This window comes from Herpailurus yagouaroundi, unplaced genomic scaffold (genome assembly GCF_014898765.1).
Source record: "Herpailurus yagouaroundi ecotype Mexico unplaced genomic scaffold, PumYag 185, whole genome shotgun sequence".
Lineage (NCBI taxonomy): Eukaryota > Metazoa > Chordata > Mammalia > Carnivora > Felidae > Herpailurus > Herpailurus yagouaroundi.
Genome location: NW_024412416.1, coordinates 426,923 through 445,684, shown reverse-complemented (window position 1 = coordinate 445,684; position 18,762 = coordinate 426,923). Strand labels below are relative to the sequence as shown.

Sequence of the window (18,762 nt, the reverse complement as noted above, 5' to 3'; positions counted from 1 at the left end):
ATGTCCAGGGAGGGGCTGGACCCCATGCCCTCGAGGCCCTGCAGGCAAGGAGCCCCTGCTTCTGGAGACCCAGCTCCCGGCGCTTGGAGGGGCCTCTGTGCCTGAGGCCCGTTGGTGTTCATTCCTCCCCCCCTCACGCCCCCTCCGCATTGGAACAGTGGCCTCCGTGGCCTCAGAGCTGGCGATTACCCTGGCCTTCTTCCGGTTCGCCCCCCAGGCCCTGGACCTCCCCCATCCCGGAATCCCCAGACTCCTGTCACAGGCTGCCCAGTGCCATGTCGTCCCTCTGCCTGCAGGTCTGTCCTCTCCTTTCCCAGTGTCCTTCCCTCTTGGTCACACGTGACCCGGAGCCAGTGCCCCCGGTCAGAAGCATCTCTCCCTACCCCTTGGCCAGCACCCCTTCTGGGCACAGAGCACGGATGTCTGGACTCTGGGGGGTGTCTGCCGTTCCCCTGCCCCCGGGCCGGGTCCCCTCTTCACAGGAGCCCCTGCTCCGTGGATGGTCAGAGCCTGGGCCAGAGCAGACACCGTGTCTGACTGATTGAACCTGCTTCCTCTGACTCACGCACAGTGGAAGGACTTTGGGGAAGCTGCGGCCCAGAGAGGGGCAGGGCCCTGCCAAGGCCACACAGCCAGCGACTGCTGAGCCCTCTGGCTCTCCCTTCCTTGTCCATTATCAACGCCACGGGCCAGAGAGCCCCTGTGTTCTTGTGGACCGAGTGACCCTCCCCCCATCCAACAGCAGCCTCTCGCCCAAGCCCCTGGGGGGCGACTCACTTTTCGGTTGAGCCCCCGTTGGCCACCCAGGGGAGCGGACACAATAGCAGCTCCAACGACTCACGTCCCAGCCCAGTGCTCCTTCCAGACGTCAACCAGACCCTTCCCTCCATTTCCCAGATGAGGAAACTGAGGCTCGGAGAGCAGAGCCGCTTGCCCAGGTCCATGAGGCAGAGCCCCGACCCCAGACACAGGTCTGACCGCCGGCTCACCTGGCTGCTGAGGTTTCCCGGGGGGCCCGGCCCGCCTGTGGGGCATCTCCACTCTCCGGCATGCTGGGGTCCTCGGGGGCAGCCGCGTCCGGCTTCAGAGCTGCGTGGCATCGGCTGCGGGCACCTGCGTGGGAGCCCAGTGTCCCCCTGGGCGAGGGCTGGCCTTGAGTGGGCAGTGGGGGCGGGCCCGGGCGGGAGGCGCGTGCAGCGGCCCAACCAGGCCCTTTCCTCTCTCTTTTTATTTATTTTTTATTTTTTTATTATTATTATTTTTTTAAGTTTATTTTTTTAACATTTTTTTTTCAACGTTTATTTATTTTTGGGACAGAGAGAGACAGAGCATGAATGGGGGAGGGGCAGAGACAGAGGGAGACACAGAATCGGAAGCGGGCTCCAGGCTCCGAGCCATCCGCCCAGAGCCTGACGCGGGGCTCGAACTCACGGACCGCGAGATCACGAGATCCCGCGAGATCGCGAGATCGTGACCTGAGCTGAAGTCGGAGGCTCAACCGACTGAGCCACCCAGGCGCCCCACCTCTCTCTTTTTAGAAGCTCAAACTGCTCCTCAGTGGTGACGTTGCTCAGGAGAAAACTTTCCTTTTCTTGGAGGTTTTGTTTCACTGGAGATTAGGGGAGAGAACATCCTCCCTGGCCGTATGGGCCACACCAGAGCACAAGAGCTCAGCACCTGAGTGCACCGGGCCCACCCGCCAGGCCATCCCACGCACCCACGCCCTGCGACCTCACCCTCTGCCTGCAGACACAGCCCCGGGAGGGGCTCTCACCTCCGGCCACCTGTCCAGCCCTGGGAGGGGCAGCTCCTGCCCGCAAGGAGCCCCATCTGGGGGAAAGAGAGACATTCCCAACCCTGACAACTGTCCTGTCCTATAAGCATCTGCACCGAAGCAGACACGACCGTGACCGTGCAGGAACGCTGCCCCCTCAGCTAAAGCATAGAAGGGTGTCAACGGGGGTGTGCAGGCAGCCATGAATAGATGCACGTGGGTCAGCGAGGATAGAGGGCTTTGTCCGAATACCAGACCCCCCCACCCCCACCCCTCCGCACTTTGACTGTGTATTGCTCTCTGAAGGCGGCCGGGACAGAGCACCACAGAATGGGGGGCTCAACACACAGAGGTTTACCGCCTCACAGTCTGGAAACCAGAAGTGTGTGGTCTGGGCACGAGCACCCCGCGCTCCCTCCCGGGCTCTAGGCGAGCGTCTTTCTCCTCTTCCAGCTGCTGGGGGGGGGGGCTGTTCTGAATGACAGTAACTCAAGATAGCCACGCTTTGGGTTTCGGGGAGGAAGACTTTATTAATTATCGGGGAAGGGAATATAAGGAAGTAAAGAATTAGAATAAACGTAAAGAGGGAGAGAGTTCAGAGAACAGAGAAGGGTCCGTACGTCAGGTCAGGTACTCAGAACATTCAGCCTCCCGGCTGGGGGAGCCCTGCGGTGAACGGTCCTGTTGGGGTCCTGACTGAGGGTCCTGGGCAAAGCGTCCTCCCCTCGGGTGAGACTTCTGACTATTCCTGCCAGGTCAACATATGCACCGCCTGTGTGTGATCTGTGGTTAGTCACAGAGTTTGTCTAAGTGCAGACCCCAGCCAGCTGGTTTTCTGTTTCTTTGTCTCTCTTATCGCATCGCCATCTTAGCAGCCTGGAATCATCTGTGTACTTCGACCATCCCAGGGGCGCATCCCCGTCCAGCTCAAGGAGGAACTCAGGCACATTAATCCCTCTTGATGTCAGGAACAGAAGGGCCCATTCTGACCCTGAGGTCACATACAGAGCACAGGCCAACTAAGCCCCCCGTGGGTGTGCACGCGCAGTTCTGGGCAGGAATGCACAAGCCACACCGAGATTTTACACGGAACAGGTGGCTAGCTGCCCTTGATGGCCTGGCTCGTGCGTGTCCCACCCCCGTCTCTGCTGTGCCCACGTCCCTCCTTGTCTCCTTTTACAAGGACAGCAGTCATTAGGCCAGGGGCCACCTAATCCCACATGGTGTCATCTTAATTAACCACATCGGCAGAGACCCTACCTCCAAGTAAGGTCACATTCCGAGGCTCCGGTGGGCGTGAGTTCTGGGAACTGATTCAACCCAGCGGTGACTATATACAGGAGGTGTTGGTGGAGGCTCCTGTGAGGTGTCCCCAGAGGGGTCAGAGGGTTCAGCTGGGTCCCCGGGAATGCTGTCTGCACTGGTGGTGGCAGGTGGCTGAGTGCAGCTGAGAAGGAGTCTGGCTGTCTCCAGGGACATTCGGGCCTCTGCCTCAGGCCTTGGGGGGCTGCCTCCAGTGCTGCTGAAGGTATGCAGGACAGGAGGCCTGAATCTTCCTCCACGCCCCCTCCCCTGTGACCTTGGGTGAAGGCCTGAGACCGGCCGCCTGGACACGGAAGGTGACGGGGGCCTGCGTTCCTGGGTGGGTGTGCCAGCAAGACTGTGCCTGGCGTGACCTGGGAGCCCCCAGCCAAGGGGCAACGGGGTCAGAGAAGAAAGCTGTCGAATCCTTGGCTAAGACGAAGGCCTGGAAGGGTTTGGGAGGCCGTGTGAGCAGGCCTGGCAGGTGCGTCTCCCTCCTCCTCCCTCAGGTCCTTAGGGGTCCTAGGAAGGGGTGCGGGGAGGGGCCTGGGCAGCCCTCTCCTCAGAGCAGGCAGTGGACCAGGGGCCCGACTGGGGAGGGGGCAGAGTTGGGGGCTGGCAAGTGACGCTGCTGGTGCCCCACGGGGTGTCAGGACCACAGGCACATGCTATGCAGGGGATCGGTGCCGGGCTCGGCGCTGAAGGGAGGGGTGGGGAGCAGCCCAGGCTGGTTTAGCTGAAGGGACAGTCAGCCTGTCCCACCGAGAAGGGCAGCGGTGATGGTATGCTGGTTATCCTGCTCTGCCCCTCAGAGTCCCTGAGCTCTGTGCGTGTCACTGGGGTTGAGTTAGGCCGACACCGGGGGACACAGGGTGGAGGGAGTGGCTGGGGGCTGGCTCCTGTACGCGGCCCCCAGCAGCCCAGGGTAGGGCTGCCCTGCCCTGATCCGTGGCCACAGGCCAAGTCTGGCTCTCCGCTGCCCCCTGTCCCCTGGGGTCCCATCACCTGCCCTCACCTCTCTGACCCACCCCTCACGAAAGTCTCCAAGTGCCCTTTGAGCGGCTGTATCTTACTTGCCTGACGTAGCGGGACACGTAAAACACACGAAGGGGGCAGATTGTCGAGTGGGGACAGGGTTTCCTTTAGGGGTGGCGGAATGTTCTGGAAGTAGATAGAGGCAGTGGTTGCACAACATTGTGAATGCACTAAACGCCGCTGGATTGTGCAGTTCAAAATGGTTCACTTTATGGGACCCTCACCTCAATGAAAGGTGCAGAGGGCTCGCGGTGAACAGTACCCCCCTTCCCCGCCCCTCCCCCCTTCCCCTCTGTCTCTTGCATCAGGGTGCAGCTGTTCTGGACGCGGACAAGGTGGAGCACACAGCGTGCACACCGGCACCTTGCTTCCTGCACTTGACAATACTTTCTGGAGGGCTCTTTTCGGACGAATGGCGTCTGCACTGAGCCCCAGGACAAGTTCCCGCAAGCAGAGCTGCTGGGGTTTGACTTGCAGTTAAAAACAACAGTTTTCGTGACGCGGACACATTGGACATTCCGCCACTAGGAGGAACTGGGGCAAAGGTTTTAAAACATTTTCACCAAGTTACAGAGAAAGAAATGTGAGTTTGTGGCCAGGGAAGCTGTGCATTCGGCACCAGCTGGAGGGCCCGCCTCGCCAACGGGCACCTGGGGCGCAGGGTGGGGTGGGGAGGGCTTGCCGCCCGCCAACAGGTGTCTGCAGGACGGGGTCTCCAGGATGCTGCAGGCCCCCCGCATTTGTCTGCAGCTTTCTAGGGAGAGGACTCCCAGCCCTTAGTAGACCCCGAGACTACCGGACAGTGAGCCCCAAGCTTTACACAGATCCGGCTTCAGCTTGTGATCTTCGGTTCAGGGGCTGGGCAACCTTGGGAAGGGACCGCACCCCCCAGCCCTGCCGCGGTGGGTGGGCTCGTAATCGCGACTCCACTCTGTGAGAGTCGTGGGTGAGGAAAGAACCACAAGTTTGGGAAGGGGCCCAGCACGGAGCCCGTTGTGCCAACAGCCTGGTCTCTGCGTCCTTAGTTCCCCGAGGAGGACGATGTCCCCGCCCCGCCCCCCGCCCCAGTGGCAAAGGTTCCCAGATGCTGCTGACCTGGAACAGGAGGTGAGAAGGGGCACACAGAGCCCCTCCTCCTCCCCATAGATTAGAGGCTGCCGGGCTTGGGGAAGGGGAGGGGAGGGGAGGGGGCGGGGCCAAGGGGATGGGGGTGTCAGTGCTGCTGGGGTGGGGGTTTCGGGAAAGGAAGTGGGGCTTCGGGAATGCGGGGAGGGGGCAGGGTTGCACGGGTGAGGGAGGGGAGGAAGGGGCAGGGTTGGGGTGGGTCAGGGTTGCAAGAGGGAGGAGTCCTGGAAGGGACCCTGGGGCACGCACTGGGGGGGGGGGTGTGGAGACCCTCCCTCAGCAGAGGTGGACGAGTGCACCTGAGTGAGCCTTCCTGAGCACAGAGGGGTCTCCGCCCCGCGCAGGCCCCGTTATGGCTGAAGTCTGAGGGCGCGTTGCTCCTCTGCCAGACCCACCGCAACACCTCCCTTGTCAGAATAAAATCACGGTCTTTACCCTGGGCCAGCAGACCCGCTGTGATCTGGCCCCCACCCTCTGCCATCACCTCCTACAAGCGCTTTGCCCCACCAGCCACACGGGCCTCCTGGCTGTTCCCGCTGCCCTAGGGCCTGTGCACGGCGTTCCCTGGGCCGGGAACACACCGTCCCATACACCGGCGGGCTGTTTCACCTCCCTCAGCCTTGCTCTGGTGTCACCTTCCCAGGAGGCCTTCCCCAACCACTCCAGCTGGAAAGGCAGGCCCACCCAGCGCTCCCCCCCCCTTTCTGTGCTCCTACCATCACCTAATTCTGGGATACTGTGGTTTTTATCATTTACCTGTCCACTAGGATGCACATTCCCAGAAGGCAGAGATTTCTTTTTTCCTTCTGTACCTCGGTACTCACAAACGGTGCCTGGCAGACAACAGGTGCTCAGTAAATATTTGGCAAACGAGTGACCTGTGCCCCATGAGTGTAAATGTGGATAGCTGTGGCCCCTGGCCACGGGGCATAATAAAGAGCTCCTTTTGGAGATAGCTCCTGGGTGTCTCCCCCCAGAAAGGGGCAGACGCAATGACTCAGCCTGAAGGCGTGCTGTTTGATGATTACAGGAAACAAAACAAAAGGTGATTTGGAACACCAAGAAACTTGCAGAGGTAAACCTGGGGCAAGTATGAATTGGCAACATTGTAGAGAACAGCTAGTCCCTGATCCTCCGCAGGGGCTCCAGGGGTGCAGCCCCGTCTTTGGGGTAAGCTGTCTGGACGATGAAGGCCAGTTTCCCAGGCCATCTCAGAGCACTGTCACAGCGTGCACACCTCTGGCATCTGGCAGCCTTAAATACTCTCGCTTTCCCCCACCCACTTTCAAAATTTAGAAATTGCCTCTGGTTTCATCGTAAGCCAGTGAAGATCCGTGAAGTCAGAAAGCCAAGGACTCACCTTGACACACACGTTGCCCAGTGCCCGTTAAAGTTAATATAAGACTTGCAAAACATGTTTGTATCCACCTGTAATACCTGATCATGGGACACTTTTGGGATCTGCTACGGAAAAGGCTGGGGAAATTGGTTCCATTTTCAATGAGGATTGTAATTGGTTTTCATTTTAACAACGCCAGCATCAAGGAATGTCTGCCAGGAAGATTCCAGTGGGTAAGTGGGAGTGGGGTGCTTGGGACCCCCATGTTACACTGGGGACTTTCGGGTTCCGTGCATGTGGCTGGACTGCAAGGTGGAGGCATAATAAGCGTGTTTTTTTTTTTTAATTTATTTTTTTTCAACGTTTATTTATTTTTGGGACAGAGAGAGACAGAGCATGAACGGGGGAGGGGCAGAGAGAGAGAGGGAGACACAGAATCGGAAACAGGCTCCAGGCTCTGAGCCATCAGCCCAGAGCCTGACGCGGGGCTCGAACTCACAGACCGCGAGATCGTGACCTGGCTGAAGTCGGACACTTAACCGACTGCGCCACCCAGGCGCCCCATAAGCGTGTTTTTAAAGGTCGGAAGCAGATGATCGAGCCAAAACTCGGAACACAGTGACCGAGCATTGCCAGCAGCCTGGAGGGAGCTCAGTGTTATGAGCTAAGTCACCATGTGTAGTTTACCGCTGAAAAACCAAGACCTCGAGAGATAAACCTGTGGAACTTTATCAAGAAAGAGGTGTTGCGAACAGAAATGGTTAAAAATAGATAAATGAAACCCACGCAGGCCTCCAGGGCTCGGTCAGCACCCGCTCCCCGCTCCCCTGGGCTACTTTTCTGTTACCAGGCATGTGTATTACTAGGGCATGGTTTTTGTTTTCTGTTTTTAATTTCCAAATGCTGATCCCTGGGTGGAAGGCTCTGGGCCCAAGTCCAAGCAAAGCCTCAGCAACTCAGGAGAACTAGAGCCCCGGGCCCAGCGGCTTCCACCGCCCATTTTCCAAGAACACGTCCACCCCGGCAGGATGTTCCGTCAGCCGCCCTGCTGTGCCCTGGACAGCCCAGCATCCCGAAGCCCAGCGTCAGGGCCCTGTGCACCTGAGGGCTCTCTGGCCAGGGCTGCGTCAGTGTCCCAGGGGTCCGTCTCCGCACTGGACAGGTGGGGTCCCGGGCTCAGAGCGGGCTTTCCTCCAGCTCTGGACAGAACCCAGGGCTCCCGAGGTTCCGACTCCTCTCTCAGGCTCTCAGGACTCACCCCCAGGGCAGAGCTTTCCTGAAGCAGGGAGGCAAGAGCGAGGTGTGTTGGGGTTCCGACCAGGGGCACAGGGCTGCCAAGAGCAAGCCCTTTGAGGAAGGAAGTTGGGACGGATGGGAAGGAAGTGGGTGAAGCCAGAGGCCCGCACGGCCTCTGTGCAGGAGACACCTCCTTCCCTCACCGGCAAGGCCCAGACGGAGGGCCGCACAGCCTGTGTCTTCCGGGGCCGGGCGGCCCAGGGCAGAGGCTGGACACCGGTGTGGGATTAGCTACGCGACCCGGGACGAGCCAGCCCCACCCGAGTCTGTTTCTTCATCTATAAAAGGGGGACTCTTGGTTGCAAGGGGCAGAAGCCCCAACTGAAGCCAGCCTGCGATAAAAGGACAACAAAATGTTGCACTCCAGGGCAGGGCTGACAGGGCACGAGGCAGGCTGACGGGGGCAGCCTGGGCCTCACGCCTCCCCAGCCGGTTCTGTCTGTCCCTGACGCCTCGTCTCTGGCTCTGCACCGGCTCCCTCGTGTGGACACATAGGACCCTGGAAGGAGCCGGCGGTGTGTTCCCACCCGGGGCCTCTCAGCAGAAAGGTTCCAAGTGCAGAGCACAGGGCCTGTCTGGATGTCACACGGGATGTGACAAAGAGCTGTTTTCTTGTGCAACGGTGGGCGGCTCACTGCCTTGTATTCGCTTTTGTGCCTCGTTCCCCACCCCACCCCCCAGCTGTGCCCTAGGAATACAGAACTAACAAAGTCTTACAGCAGAAGCTTTGCCTTGGGGTCTGTTTCCTAGAGAACCTCGGATGAGATAGCTGCTCATAAGCTGTGTGACCTTGGATACTTGCTTAATCTGTCTGTGCTTCAATTCTCTCATCTGAAAAATGGAGTCATGGGTTACACTGACTTATGGAGTCATAGGAACTCCTATCTCATGGGTTACACTGAGTTAAACATGCAGAAGGCACCGGGAGCTGGGGAAGCTTTCTTTTTTTATTTTTATTTTTTTAAGTTTGTTTTTATTTATTTTGAGAGAGAACAAGACTGAGCAGAGGCGGGGCAGAGAGAGAGAGAGAGAGAGAGAGAGAGAAGGAGAGATAGAGAATCCCAAGTAGGCTCCACACTGACAGCACAGAGCCCAACATGGGGCTTGAACTCACAATCCTTCAGATCATGACCTGAGCGGAAGTCAAGAGTCTGACGCTTAACCGACTGAGCCATCCAAGTGCCCGTGCCTCTAATTTTACAATTGAGGAAACTGAGGCCCAGAGAAAGGAAGTAACCTGGCCAACTCGAGGGAACGGGCAGAGACAAGGAGTATATTGGGGGAGGAGGCACACAGGTCCCATCCCCAGCCTAGCACAGAGCCCTCTGGAACAGACCCCCCCAACATCAGGGAGCCAGGGGGCCGGGCCTGGGGACCCTGTGGCTTCTGCCTGGGTCGGTTGTGTCTGTGGCCTCTCCAGGGGCTGGCCGGGAACGGGGAGCATGGGCGCCCCCGCCGAGGCCTCAGAGTCCTGGTGAATGGCCCAGACAGCCAGGAGCCAGGGCTGAGGCAGCGGTAGGCCAGCACCGGTCACCATGGGGGCTGAACATCCAGGCGTGGAGTTTGCTCTCTGCCCAAACCCTGTGTCCTACTTAATGACAAACCTCTAAGACCAGGCAGTGGGGTGAAACAGAGGAGTGTCTTTAGCAGAGTCAGGCTGGGGTCCTCTCAGGTTCTAGCTGACCCTTTCCTATTCCAGGCCTGCTCCTTGATGTCCGGGTGGCACTAGCTGGGACCAAATGACACGCCCAGGTAAGCTCACACTCAGATGTGAGTGCCAGCAGCCTGGCCTCCTAAAACAGGAGAGGGGAGCAGGGTTACACTGGGGCCCCTCGTACCCAGAGCATCCATATCCAAGGCTGGTGTGTGTCAGGACGGCCCCATCATCGTACGGATGGGGACACTTTGGGAGGATGAGACATGCCAGCGTCACAGCCGGCGGAACAGACCCAGGTGTCCAACCCAGGCCGGGGTGTGCAGAGCGGATGTGACCGAACTCAAGGGCTTTATCCCCCAGGAATACACAACCCGAGGGTGTGTTGCAAGCAAAGAACTTTGTATTACTTGTTCCAAGTGAGGAGACAGGGAGATGGCTCTCAAAGCACCGGCTCCCCGTGGGGTCAGCGCAGGAAGCTCTCACCGGGGGGCTGGGGGCAGGGGCAGGGAGCTTGAGTAAGCAGGTCGACTGTGGACACACGTCGGTGTGCATGCACATGGTGTGTACCCTGTAGGTCCGAAAAATGGTAGAAAACTCCACCCACAGCAGGGACACTTCGGGTTGTAATGAGCTAAAGGTAACGTCCCCCCGGGGGGCTGCTGTGCCAGCCCTAAGCTCGTGCTCACACTGGGGCCTGGCCCCGGCCTGGAGCTGTTGTTCTGCAAAACCAAACCCACTCCTCCCTTGCCTTTGTCACTTCCCTTCCCCGCTTCGCCTGCTGGTTTTCAGCCCTCTGATTCCAGTGACTTCCAGACGCACCTTAGCTGGCACCCAGGGCTCCGCGAACGGTGGGTGGGGGCTCAGAGGAGGCCCACGGACCCAGGGGATGGGTCTTCCCTTCTCAAGCTCCAGGCGCCTGTGGAGCTCAGCACAGGGCACAGTCATTGTGGAATGAATGCTGCCCAGGCGTCTAAAAACCTTTTTTTTCTTTTTCCAACTGAGAATCTGATTGCCTCAATAGACTGGTCGGACTTCAAGAACTTCACTCTTTCCGGAGGCCGTCCTGGGGCGGGACTGAGACAGACCTTGAACCCCCAGCCCTCGACACGGCGGAGTGGAGCCCCAGGGGGAGACAGCCCTCATCCTAGCCTACTGGGGCCTCTGGAGCCACCTTCAGTCAGCCCTTTCTGAGGACCTGCATTACCGAGGAGCCCCATCACCCCTGGGACCGTCTCAGCGTTCGGAATGGAGTCCTCTCGGGTTTTGCCACGGTTTGGAAAGAGCATTCGCTCCACAGGGCCGTGGGGGCCTGAAGAGTTGAGGTAGAGTTGCAGAAAGTGGGGAGAGCCCAGGTAGAGAGCCTGTCTCCCTCACCCCAGGCTTCCCACACTCACCTCCTCTGGGAAGCCTTCCCGGATGCCCCTGTATTCTCCGAACTTCCCTGGCATCTTCCATGGAGACTTCCTCCCTGCCGCCTCTGCTCGTCTGGGGCCCGACCACACGCAGTGCAGGGATGAGGAACACTGGTCTGCTTCTATGGGGTTCCGGCCCCACTGGGAAGGGAGCCTTGGACGTCAGGAACAGCGGAGAAAGGACCAGTGTGTAAATCAAGCTGCTGTTTTCCAGGCTCTACTAAAGCGGGTTACACACATTCTCCATGTAACCCTCGTGTAGCCTTCTAAAACTGCCACGATTATCATTATGTTATAGATGAGGACGCTGAGACACACAGACGTTAAGCTGCTGAGGTCGCACGGGCAGCACATGCCAGAGCCCTACTTTGAGCCCCAAAGGGCCACCTGTCAGAGCCATCATCCACGTGTGTGGCTCAGGGGTGGAGGCAGGCGAGGGGTGGCTTCCTGGAGAAGTGGGGGGCATGCGGGCAGGGACAGGAGGGTGGGTGTGGACTAACCCTTAGTTCCCGCGTTTGAGGGTGTGATTGCAGGCTAAGGGTTTGGGGCAGAATTATGGCCCCCCAAATGTCCACGTCCTGACCCAACCTGTGAATACGTTAACTCCCACGTCAAAAGGGACTTGGCCAATTTGGCCAAGTTAAGGATCTCAAGATCATCCCGGATTATCCGGGTGGTCCCATGTGGTCCCAAGGGTCCTTATAGGAGGGAGGCAGGAGGGTCTGAGTGAGGGGAGATGTGACAAGGGACAAAAGTCAGAGAGAGAGCGGAAGCCGTCACACCACCGATGGAGGAGAGGCCATGCACCGAGGAGCCCGAGTGGCTTCCGGGGAAGCTGGGAAAGGCAAGGAAAGGGGTTCCCTCTGGAGCCTCCAGGCGGAACGCAGCTCGGCCAACGCCTTGACTTTCGCCCCGCGGGCCCGCTCTGGACTGCTGGCCTCCAGCGCTGGAAGAGAACACGTGTGTGTTCCAACGGCAGCGGCCGGAGCAGACACGGGGCTCGGGACAGCACCGCCCTTCAGAAAGCCAGATTCAGTCCTACCTTCCGTCTTCCGGGCCCTGTGATGGGTCTCGGGGACACAGTGGCCAGGGGGACACCGCCCCGGGCCTGCTGAACTAGGGGCCCCTCGAGCCGAGCAGGTTATCAGTAAGTGGCAGCCGACAGAGCCCGTTCCCAGGCTGCACGCAGGGCCTCTGTTTATCGGAAAGGGGCTTATCTGGATGGTGGGGCCGGGCTCTGCAGGGGTGAGGCGGTGCCCACTGCTGCCCACACGCCCCGCGGGGGGTCCTCACCCCGCCGAGTGGGGGTCTCCACGGGCCTGCGGGGAGGCATGAGGGGTCAGCCCCGGCGCCGACACACAAGTGCCCGAACACCGCCCGGCACGTCCGCGGCTACACTGGCCCCGAACTGGAAATGACCCGCAGGCCATCCGCGGGGCGGCTCGGGGGCCGCCTTCTCGCTCGGTGGGGCACTAGAACGGCCCCGAAAACATCTGCTAATTCTCATCAGGCTCACACCGAGCCAGAGAGCACCTCTTGCACGACCCCGCTCATGCAGTGTTCACAAGGAGGAAACACCAATCTGCGTGTTGGACGTCAGGGGGGGCTGCCCGGCCGGGCGTGACTCGGGGCGCTGGGCTTCGGGAGAACTGGTGATAGTCCGCTGAGCGGTGTACTCACGGACAGTGTCTTTTCTGAGCGCGCGTTATATTGCGGTAAGAAGTTCATTTTTATTTTATTTTATTTTTTGTTTGATTTTATTTTTTAAATATGGTCATTTTTTTTTTAAACATTTATTTATTTTTGAGAGAGAGAGAGAGGGAGACAGAGGATCTGAAGCAGGCTCTGTGCTGTGAGCACAGAGCCTGATGTGGGGCTCGAACTCACAAACTGTGAGATCATGACCTGAGTTGACATCAAGTCAACTCAGGCCGCTTAACTGACTGAGCCACCGAGGTGCCCCAGAAGTTCATTTTTATTTTTTGAATCTTAATTTTATTTTTTATTATTTTTTTTAATTTACATCCAAATTAGCATATAGTGCAACAATGATTTCAGGAGTAGATTCCTTAACGCCCCTTCCCCATTTAGCCCATCCCCCCTCCCACACCCTCTCCAGGAACCCTCAGTTTGTTCTCCATATTTAATGAGTCTCTTATGTTTTGTCCCCTTCCCTGTTTTTATATTATTTTTGTTTCCCTTCCCTTACGTTCATCTGTTTTGTCTCATAAAGTCCTCATATGAGTGAAGTCATATGATTTTTGTCTTTCTCTGACTAATTTCACTTAGCATAATACCCTCCAGTTCCATCCGTGTAGTTGCAAATGGCAAGATTTCATTCTTTTTGATTGCCAAGTAATACTCCATGGTATATATATATATACCACATCTTCTTTATCCATTCATCCCTAGATGGACATCTGGGCTCTTTCCATACTTTGGCTATTGTCGATAGAGCTGCTATAAACATGGGGGTGCATGTGTCCCTTTGAAACAGCACACCTGTATCCCGTGGATAAATGCCTAGTAGTGCGACTGCTGGGTCATAGGGTAGTTCTATTTTTAGTTTTTGGAGGAACCTCCATACTCCATACTGTTTTCCAGAGTGGCTGCACCAGCTTGCACTCCCACCAACAATGCAAAAGGAATCCTCTTTCTCCGCATCCTCGCCAACGTCTGTTGTTGCCTGAGTTGTTCATGTGAGCCATTCTGACAGGTGTGAGGTGGTATCTCAGTGTGGTTTTGATTTGTATTTCCCTGACGATGAGTGATGTGGAGCATTTTTTCATGAGTCAGTTGGCCATCTGGATGTCTTCTTTGGCGAAGTGTCTGTTCATGTCTTTTGCCCATTTCTTCACTGGATTATTTGTTTTTTCGGTGTTGACTTTGATAAGTTCTTTATAGATTTTGGATACTAACCCTTTATCTGATATGTCGTTTGCAAATATCTTCTCCCATTCTGTCGGTTGCCTTTTAGTTTTGCTGATTGTTTCCTTTGCTGTGCAGAAGCTTTTTATTTTGATGAGGTCCCAGTAGTTCATTTTTGCTTTTGCTTCCCTTGCCTCCAGAGATGTGCTGAGTAAGAAGTTGCTGCGGCCAAGATCAAAGAGGTTTTTGCCTGTTTTCTCCTGGAGGATTTTGATGGTTTCCAGTCTTACATGTAGGTCTTTCATCCATTTTGAGTTTATTTTTGTGTGTGGTGTAAGAAAGTGGTCCAGGTTCATTTTTCTGCCTGTCACTGTCCAGTTTTCCCAGCACCATTTGCTGAGGAGACTGTCTTTATTCCATTGGATATTCTTTCCTGCTTTGTCAAAGATTAGGTGGCCATACGTCTGTGGGTCCATTTCTGGGTTCTCGATTCTGTTCCATTGATCCGAGTGTCTGTTCTTGTGCCAGTACCATACTGTCTTGATGATTACAGCTTTGTACTACAGCTTGAAGTCTGGGATTGTGATGCCTCCTGCTTTGGTTTTCTTTTTCAAGATCGCTTTGGCTATTTGGGGTCTTTTCTGTTTCCATACAAATTTTAGGATTATTTGTTCTAGCTCTGTGAAGAATGCTGGTGTTATTAAGTTCATTTTTATTTTTATTTAAAGATTTATTTATTTTTGAGAGAGCGAGCAAGCCCAAGGCAGGGAGGGGCAGAGAGAGGGGGAGAGAGAGAATCCCCAGCAGGTTTCGTACTGTCAGCACAGAGCCTGACACGGGCTCGAACTCACAAACCCCAAGATCGTGACCTAAGCCAAGGTCCAACGCTTAACTAAGACGCCCAGGCACCCCAAGAAGTTTATTTTTAAAATCACTGACCATACATTTGTGATAAGCACCGGATGAAACTAATATAATGCTGTATGTTAACCACACTAGAATTACAATAAAATAAAGTAAAATGAAACAAAGTAAAATAAAATAAAAAATACCTGAGCATATGCCAGTGATTAGGGTATTTTGCTGGCTCTGCGAAACAAAGGTCGTTGTCTGGAACTGAGGACGCACAGGCTCTGACACGAACCTACCTGCACTGAGATGCTACGTGACCCTGGGCAAACTGTGGCCCATTTTTGGGTCTCAACTTCATCCAAAAATTGGAAGGGTGTGCATGTGAGTTCTATGATTTTTGTAGAAACTGAGCAAAATGTTCGAACTGCAGCTAATCCGTATCCTCTCAGCCTTGGTTGGGGCTGGACGTGTTTTCCCGTGTCCTGTTGGTGGTCATGTGAAGATTTGGCTCCACTGCTAACCTTGGCCACAGAGGCAGGTGTGTGGGCGTCTGGAGAGAACGTGGTGGGCATTGGGATCCTTTAGATGGGCCGGAGTTTTGTGTGACCTTGGGTTAGCTACTTAACCTCTGTTTGTTTCCTCACTGGTGAAGTGAGTGTGATGGCATCCACTCCACTGGGCAGGTGCAAAGCTCAGGTAGATGCCATGCTCTCCCTACAGCTGGGGAGGGCCCTCAGCCGTGTGGGGAGGACTCTCAGCGGGGTGGGGAGGATCCTAAGGATGACATCTGATCAGTCTGACAGTTTGTTGATCCAAACTAGACAAAGAGAGGAAAAGTGGCCGGGGCCCCTTGTAGGGCAGAGGCCGTGGCACGAGGGTCTCCCCTTGCCAGCCCACGAGCCCTGGGAGGAGCAGAGGAGACGGAGAGGTAGATGCTGGTGTCCTAGGGGCCTGCCTTCGCTCCCTGTGGGACGCTCCCAGGGCCTTGTGGACATGCCAGTAACCGCAGGGCTGGAGACGCCTCCCTGAATTCTGCTCGGGTGGGGGCCGCACTCTGTGGAGCAAACAGGACTCGGCGGGGGGGCGGGGGTCCTGACACACGAGGGACAGCCATGAAGACTGCTGGCTGGGCGCTGCAGCACAGAGAATTTTCTACGGGCCTAGGGTTCCCAGTGCTACAAGCCAGGGGGCTCTGAACTTCTGGCCTTCTGTGTGGAGGCTGGTGCTTCTCCCAGCCTGTGTCAGAGAATCCAAATCTGCTTATTTTTAATGACGTTTTCCTAATTATATTTTATATAGATGCTCATGCAAGAAAAAGGAAAAGAAAAGAAACACGTAGAAAAGCAAAGTAAGAAAATAAAAATCACCCATAACTTCATCCTCTGGAGACAGGAGCTGTGCACGCCCTTCAGATTTAGGTGCCTCGTGACCACATATATTTTATCAGTTAGACTCTTTGGTGGCCGGTGGCAGAAGCTGACTCCGGCTATCTGTACTAACTAAAGCACACTTTGCTGGATCGGGAAAATTGCCAGACTGCCACAGCTTCACACAGTGCACATTTATTTCCTGCTGAGAGGCCCCACACAGCTGTTCCAGCAGGTGGAGGGTGTGGGGGCCGCCTGGTTTCACTCAGCCACCCAGACGCCCAGGCCGAAGGTGGTTCTGGGTCTCGGGTCCCCCGTCCTCACGCAGCCACGGACGGAGGAAGACAGCTGGTGCAGGAGGGGTCTCCGGGCGTGGCGTCCAGACCGTCCCTTTGCTCTCCGTTAGCCAAATTCGGACCCGTGGCCACCTGCCAGGAGGCTGAGGCTCCAGCTTTGAGGGCCAGCGTCCCTCAAGGTGCCCTGGGAGCCACGGAGCGGGAGGTGGTAAAAGGGCAGCCGTCTGTAGCCAGGGACACCGGCCACTGCAGCTGCCAGGGACCCTTCCCAGGCTCTGGGCCCCTCCCGCAGGGTTCAGCGTCTCAGACGAGAGCACTGGCGGTCAAGCCCGAATCCTACCACGTCCCTGGCCTTCCAGTAACCCTGGTGCAGGGGGGAAGGCTCTGCCCTCTGCCGGGGTCGCCCCACTCTCTCTCCAGGGAGAGACCACTCTCTGAAGGGCTACTGGGACAGGAGATCGGTGCTGGACACTCAAATAACCGTCTTTCATATTGTGCACTTCCCTGCGCTGTGTTGCTGGGCCCGGACCCTGTCCTTTGGCCGGTCCCACTCCCTGGGCCTCCCCCCACCATCCCAGAGGCCACAGCCGCCCCAGGGTTTCTACAGGATGGAGGGACGTCAAGGCCAATCCGGTCAGTGGAACTGCCCAGAGGCCTCATGGAAGGTAGCCACATGGAGTCCAAGGTGGCTCAGCTTGGGCCACGTGTCACCAAAGTTTCCGTGTTACGCCCCCCTGTAAACAAGAAGACGTCCCCAGTCCTCCCGTTGCCACAACGGTGACCAGCCCACAGAAAGCAGCGGGAGGGGAAGGGAAGGAGGGCCACAAAGGTAGAATTCACCTCTCGTTCCCAGTCTGGAGGGGAGTTGTCTTTGGGGGACCTCCCTCTGTGAGTTCCTGGGTCCCTGACATACCCCAGTTGGCATTTGAAAAAATAAGCACATAACGAGATGCTCGACACGGTTGGTCCTCAGGGAAACGCCGACTGAAGCCTTGAGCCGTGACTCCCTTCACGAGATGTGACTCCAATGGACAAGACCGGTGACAGCTGGTGTCGGGGAGGCCGCAGAGCCGCTGGAACTCCCGCACGCTCATGGCGGGGCTGTGCGATGGCCGCTGAACAATTATTCCGTGAGTGGCTGGTGTGAGCTCTTCTGTGACCCTGCGGCGCCCTTGCAGGCATTTGCTGATGAGCAGAGAAGCCCTGTGTTCACACGAAGATTGCACGCGGCTTCGTTCTGACAGGGGGGAGCCGGGAACAATGGCACGTCCCTCATCAGGATCAGGGACGAACAAACTGCCGTCTGCTCGCACGACAGAACACGTCTCGTCAACGCAAAGGAACCACTGCCCCCCCCACAGCCACGGACAGACCTCAGAAACACGGTGAGCAAAAGCAGCCGGGCCGAAGGGACGCATTCGCGGGGGTCCACCAGATGTGGGTTCAAGGCAGGCAGACCCTCCCCGTGGGGTCGGAGCTCAGGAGGAGCAAACTCGTGGGCGATGGAAATGCTCTCCGTCTTGACGTGGGTGGTGGTCACCTGGGTACATGTGCCAGGGGTCATCGAGCCGTCCGCTTGTGCTGTGCCTTTGACCGCATGTGATTTATATTCTAATAAAGTACCGTGAAAATCTGTGATCCCTTTCTGGCGAATGCTGGGCCTTTCTGACTGTGGTCCCACCTCGGCTGCTGGGCGGGTCGGGGACCCATGGGCCCGGAGGCGGGTGGAGGGGGACCTCGGACCCAAGCTCAGGATGCGGGTCACCCGGTCTCACTGGTCCTGCCTCCTCTGTGAGCCCTCGGCAGGTGAGCACGGGGCGGTCTCTGCTGCACGGTGACCTGTGGCCTCCCTGGTGGCCTCGCCACGCCCACCCCCCCCACCCCCCCACCCCCGTCCTCACTGGCAAAGAGTAACAGGGCACTGCTGTGTTAACCTGCATTGCTCTGGTCCGTAGTGACGGGGAACTTCTAAAGCGTGATCGCTGACCATTTTCATTTCTCTGTTCAGGGCCTGACGTCTTCTAGGGCCCGGTCCGCAAACCGCTTGTCCGCTACCCAGAAAGGAAAGACAAACGTCTGCCAAGCAAGGGTTTCCGAAGGGATTTTTACTTTTCCCTGCGAGACTGTGCTCCTCTTTTCTGTGCTTCTCCTGGGAGGGGTCCCTTCTGCGGGTGTTTCTTTTGTAACGACGGTGACAACGGAATCAGATGATCGTCAGAGTAGGTAAAATCGGGTCAAATCCCTCAAATCCGACAGCCTCAAATCCAAGCTCCCCCACGGCTTCTACGCCTTTCCAGAGGCGGGGCATCCCGTGGCTTCCTCTGAGTGTTCTCAGGGTCCCCTTCCGGACCCACCCTGCCCTGCACACACCCGCGAGTGCACACACTCACCCACACCCGTGTCCCTGCCCTGCACACACCCACGAGTGCACACACTCAC

At 57.0% G+C, this 18,762-nt stretch overlaps 2 long non-coding RNA genes across 4 annotated transcripts; both read left to right on the top strand.

The window, feature by feature from the left end:
- The first annotated feature begins 2,788 nt into the window (after positions 1-2,788).
- LOC121042575 (uncharacterized) lies at positions 2,789-4,681 on the top strand. The gene is made up of 2 exons (XR_005796297.1): positions 2,789-3,560; positions 4,420-4,681. It is a non-coding gene; the product is annotated as an uncharacterized LOC121042575 (long non-coding RNA).
- A 1,383-nt stretch (positions 4,682-6,064) lies between these two features.
- LOC121042253 (uncharacterized) lies at positions 6,065-17,775 on the top strand. 3 transcript variants are annotated; one of them, XR_005796049.1, is made up of 4 exons: positions 6,065-6,311; positions 9,571-9,623; positions 10,531-12,655; positions 15,960-17,413. It is a non-coding gene; the product is annotated as an uncharacterized LOC121042253 (long non-coding RNA). The 3 variants fall into 3 exon arrangements; XR_005796050.1 differs by lacking the exon at positions 6,065-6,311 and adding an exon at positions 17,568-17,775 and having other exon boundaries at positions 9,032-9,623; positions 15,960-17,453; XR_005796048.1 differs by lacking the exon at positions 6,065-6,311 and having other exon boundaries at positions 9,028-9,623.
- The last annotated feature ends 987 nt before the right edge of the window (positions 17,776-18,762 follow it).